This window comes from Pseudorca crassidens, chromosome 6 (assembly GCF_039906515.1).
Source record: "Pseudorca crassidens isolate mPseCra1 chromosome 6, mPseCra1.hap1, whole genome shotgun sequence".
NCBI lineage: Eukaryota > Metazoa > Chordata > Mammalia > Artiodactyla > Delphinidae > Pseudorca > Pseudorca crassidens.
In genome coordinates this window covers 12501350-12506532 of record NC_090301.1, presented here as the reverse complement: position 1 = coordinate 12506532, position 5183 = coordinate 12501350, and the positions used below count along the sequence as shown (strand labels likewise).

Sequence of the window (5183 nt, the reverse complement as noted above, 5' to 3'; positions counted from 1 at the left end):
GTATGACATGAAGATAATGTCCATTCTAGCTGATTAAATAAAAATAGATATTGATTATCTGATGAATTAAAGCAAGTTACAAGTTCTAAGTTCACAAAATTAGTTCCCAGTATCCAGTAATAAAATGAAATATTAAAAAATCTACGCACGTCTTCTCTGCATAAACTGACAATCACCGTGCCTAAGGTCTCTATGCATAAGGTCTCTATGCATCTAACATTTGAGGAATAATGTCAAGTTCTATTAAATAGGTAGTATAGATAAATAAAGAATGAATGCAGCATAATACATAGTAGACACAATCCTTTCTCTTAAAGTTGTTCTTTCAGACCTACTGTGATGTTCCTTCTAACATCAAGGGGCAGTGTCAGAAGTTATCCTGGAAATTATACAGATTTCTGTTTATCAAACCAACCACCTCATGACAAATACTTTTAGATTTCCCCTCATTTAACTCACAGTTTGGGTTTTAGGCCAAATACACAATGCCGACACTGTTAAATGTGCACTAACACTTGCGATAAAGAAACAAACATTAGCTGATCCTGTCATCTCCCACTGACAGACCATCGTCATTCGGTTGCACATAGAAGCATACATTTCAGAAGCTCATGGCACATGGCACGTATCCCCCACTTGAGTCAGGTTCCTTGTTTATCACCACATGAACATTTCTCTGGTATATTTTTAGCACAACGTGTTATCCTAGACTGATCATATGTTCACAGATTGTGGGGAGCCTGTGAAAGACTTTCCACTGTACTTGCTATTGGGCAAAATCGCGCCTGCTACCTGGTACTCATGCAGAGTAAACTGTAATGTGGAGACAGATGGTACGATCAAGTGGGAGAGAGACTCTGTCTGCAAAATCAGGAGAGCAGGGAATGCTCTAGCAGGGGATGAAAGAGGAATGAACCAGTCCACCCCAGCATGAAAATAAGATGAAAATATAGAAGAAAGTCAGTGTGGAAGGTCACCCGTTTTGATTTTTGCCAAGATCTTAGCACCAAATGATCATGTGAATGTTCCAAGGAAAGCGATAACTCCAGGTTCTCCACATGGTGAGCGGGGCCTGACTGTTCAAACCACAGGGGTTTAATACAGGGTTTAATACATGATACTTTGCATGAGACAATTCAACAAACACAGTCACTCAAGGACATGTTGCCTAATATATTCCATTCTGCATTTGAGAATAAAATAATGTTTTCACTAGAAGTTGTTTGTTGAATTATAAATGAGATCTCACTAGTTTTATATACTGTGCTGTTCATGATGTTCTCACTGTTATCCAATCACTAAAACTAAGATCAAATTGGTTTTCTTCTTTTGCATCAGAAAAATCAAATCAATTTTCTCCTCAGTCTAGTCTTACTGTGATTAGTACCTTCCATGGGATGAGGAGAGGTTAGCCAAATTGGATTTTGTTTACCTTTAGCATATAAACTGCTACCCTGGGCTCTTTCCCCCAAGACATTTACTTATTTTATAGCTATTGTGCACATGTTTATGCTTATAAAACAGGCATATCAATTGGATTTTTAAAACACAAAAACATCTATCTGATAGAAACCAGCCCAGTTCCAAGGAAGTCTCTGATATATTTACGCATTTTCCATTCTCCCAATTATAAGTCCAGGTCACTAACTTGACAACATATAGGTCATCCTCCAAGGCACTCTGTCAACGGATGCAAAAGGAATCAAAGATGAGAAATATATATATATATATATATATATATATATTTGCTTTGGTTATAGGGCATTATATGTGAATGCTTATTGCTAAAATAATTTATACTTAATTAAATGTTATTTCTTACTCTCTCCAACAGCATCTACTACATTTTGCTTGGCAATAAGAGGCTGCTAAAACTTCAGATCCAGCTGGTGGATTGATGCTCCGAGAGCAGGCACAGCACACAAGAAACAGCTCCAGGGGCTGCTGGAGCGCCTTACCCCGGTCATTGGTGAAGCAGTTCTAGTTATTGGTTCTGCCTGTGCTAGCTTTATCCATGAGCCCCCAAAGATCTTATATAACGGCATGAAGTAAATATACACATTCTGACTATATGCAACAAGGTGCTAAGCACAGTAAAGTTGCTATATGAAGACAAATTTGTAGGTATGGTTATCATTAGCTTCTGCTCTTCTGTGTAGTCAAATAGAATAGCAGGGAGTTTTGAAGCACTATTAACCAACTGTTACTGGATATGACCAACCCGGTAGGTTGAATGGTCTAGTTATTTGGAAATTATCTAAAGAGGCAGTGTTGAAGAGTAGAAGAGCCCAAAGAGACAAGAGCTTATGTGTCCAACTAAGCTCTTTCTTGCAAAGCCTTCTAGTGCTGGATCTTTCTATTTCCAATGCACCCCATTTCCTTCATCTGTAAGTAATTACCTGTTCTCTACTTCAGACATGTTCTGAGGACCTGTGTTGTCACAGTATTTTGTTACTCCTTATGCCGATTAACTTTTTAAAGAGGGCTTATCTTGCTAAATTATAAAAATAAACACCCATTATAAAATACAGAAGGGACAGAAAAGTATAAAGTAGATAACAAAGCTTACTTTGAATCTTAACTATCTAAAATACCAGGTATTAAATAAATAATAGTCAAATTCTTGAAATATTTCTTCCCAGAACTTTTTTTGCCCGGTATGTATAAATGTTTCATTTTAGAAAATTAACGTACATGTTTAATCCTGCCTTTTTCACATATTGAGTATTTCCCTATATCTATGAACATTTCTCAAAAGCCCGACTTTTTTAATTACAAAAAGAAATTTGAAATTAGTTGAGGTACCAAAATTATAAAGAAATTTCAGGAGTATTTAAGCATATGAATTGCTCTCCACCTCAGGAGAGGAGTCCAAAAGATGGAGTTACTGGGTCAAAAGACAAAATTATTTCTTTCAGTCTTTATATACATATTCCAATATTGTATCCAGATATATGACAACAATCTGTTGCCCAAATTAATTGTATATGAATGCAATCAACAATGAATATAATCACTTAAAATACTGCCATTTGGAAAAAAAAATGCTGCCATTTTGGAATATGTGAAGTGCTACGTCAGTCATTTTTATTGTAAGTAAAGTGGTGATATGCGTTGATTGTATTTGTGTGATGTGTTTTTCTCCGATTTATTCATTAACACTTTTTGTCCATTTTATTTCCCCTCCAAGTGTTAATTAACAAAAAATATTTCTATTAAGGGAATATGATTATCCTATTACTTATCCATATATATATTTTGATTAAAAATTGAATCAAAAGTATGTTATTATACAGTAGTTTAAGACTTACTATAAGAATACAGTAATCTAGACAGTGTGGTACTGGCAAAAGGTCAACAATTAGATCAATGAAATAGAGAGCCCAGAAATAGATTCATGCCATGTAATCAGTTAATATTTGATAGTGGTGATAAAGTATTCCAAAAAGGAAAGGAAAAGCTTTTCAACAAATGGTACTGGAACAACTAGGTATTCAAATCAACCTTAACCTCTATATTACCACAAACCTTAGTGGATGTTTGGCTTAATGGAGATGCATCCCAGACCTAAACATAAAAGCTAACACTATAAAGCTTTTAAGGGAAAACATAAGATAGTTTTGTGGTTCGAGGATAGGCAAAAGAAGTTTCTTTTAAAAGACACAGAAAGCAAAATCCAAGAAAGAAAAATATGATAAATTATACTTCACAAAAATTAACATCTTCAACTCATCAAAAGACATCTGTAAGTAAATGAATAGACAAGCTATAGACTGTGAGAAAACATTTGCAATTCATATGCCTGACTTAGGTCTGGTAAGAAGAATATATTTTACACACACACACACACTCACAACTCCTATAAGACAATCATAAAAAGACAAGCTACCAGATAGAAAATGGGAAAAAATAAAACATATGCTTCACAAAGGATAATATATACAAGTGGATGATAAACATATTAAAAAGCACTGAATATCATTAAACATCAGGAAAATTCAAATTTAAACTATAATACAATACAACCATATATCCAATAAAATACTTAAAATCAAAAGACAGATACTGTTAAATGTTGGCAAGAATGTGTAGCAATTGGAACTCTCATATACTGTCGATGGCATTATAAAATGTTATAATTTTAGAAAAATCTCTCCTACCTTCTTCAGAAAGTAGACAAACACCTAGCTCATGACCCAGTAATTCCAAAGAAACATATGCCCCCCCAAAAAAAACTTGCACAAAATTGTTCATTGAAGCTTTATTCATAATAACTCAAAAAAGGAAATAGCCTACATGTCCAGCAATAGGAGGATGGATAAATAAATTATCCTATGTTTCTACAGTGGGTTTCTACAGTGGGATTCTACAGGCAATAAAAAAGCATAAACCACTAATATATACTCTAACATGGATGAATCACAAATTGTGTGCTGAGTGAAATAAGTCTTACACAAAAAATTACACACTCAGAGATTCCATCTTTATACAGTTCTGTAACAGGCAAAACAAATTTATTATGAGCATGGAGATGGAGATCTACTGGGAAAGAGCATCAGTGAATTCTGCATATACAATCATGTTCTGTTTACTAACAGGTCATCAAATGATCACTTAAGGTTTGTATATTTCATTGTATATAGATATTACCTGAAAAGAAAAAAAGAATAATCATAAGCACTGAATTCTAATTAATGATGTGTATACTAATGATATGTATACAATGACATGCACTAAAGTCTTCAACTTACTTCGAAATGCATTTAAAAAATAAGAAGCACAAATATATGTGTGATAAAAATAAGTATAGTAAAATATTAATTGTACATTTTTGGTGTTTCGGCAACTGTGAATAGTGACAGGTACAACACCAAGAGTGAACCCTAGTGTAAACTAGGCCCCGATGATAGTGATGTGTCACTGCAGGTTCATCAGTTGTAACAAAGGTATTACTCTGGTTGATAGTGGGGAAGGTTATATAAGACCTCTTTGTACTTCTGGCTCAATTTTGCTATGAACCTAAAACTGCTCTAAAAATATAGTTTATTCATTAAAAAATTAAAGTACTATACATCTTAAAAGAATCACAAAAATTTTAATACATAAAATTGTCCTTCATATTTGGTTCATGTATTTGATTCCAACAGGGTCCACACACACACACAAAAAAGGTAGGAACGGTT

At 34.1% G+C, this 5183-nt stretch overlaps 1 long non-coding RNA gene across 1 annotated transcript; it reads left to right on the top strand.

The window, feature by feature from the left end:
• Window positions 1-827: 827 nt before the first annotated feature.
• Window positions 828-3118, top strand: LOC137225751 (uncharacterized). Its single transcript, XR_010944009.1, has 2 exons — window positions 828-1061; window positions 1835-3118. It is a non-coding gene; the product is annotated as an uncharacterized lncRNA (long non-coding RNA).
• Window positions 3119-5183: the final 2065 nt, after the last annotated feature.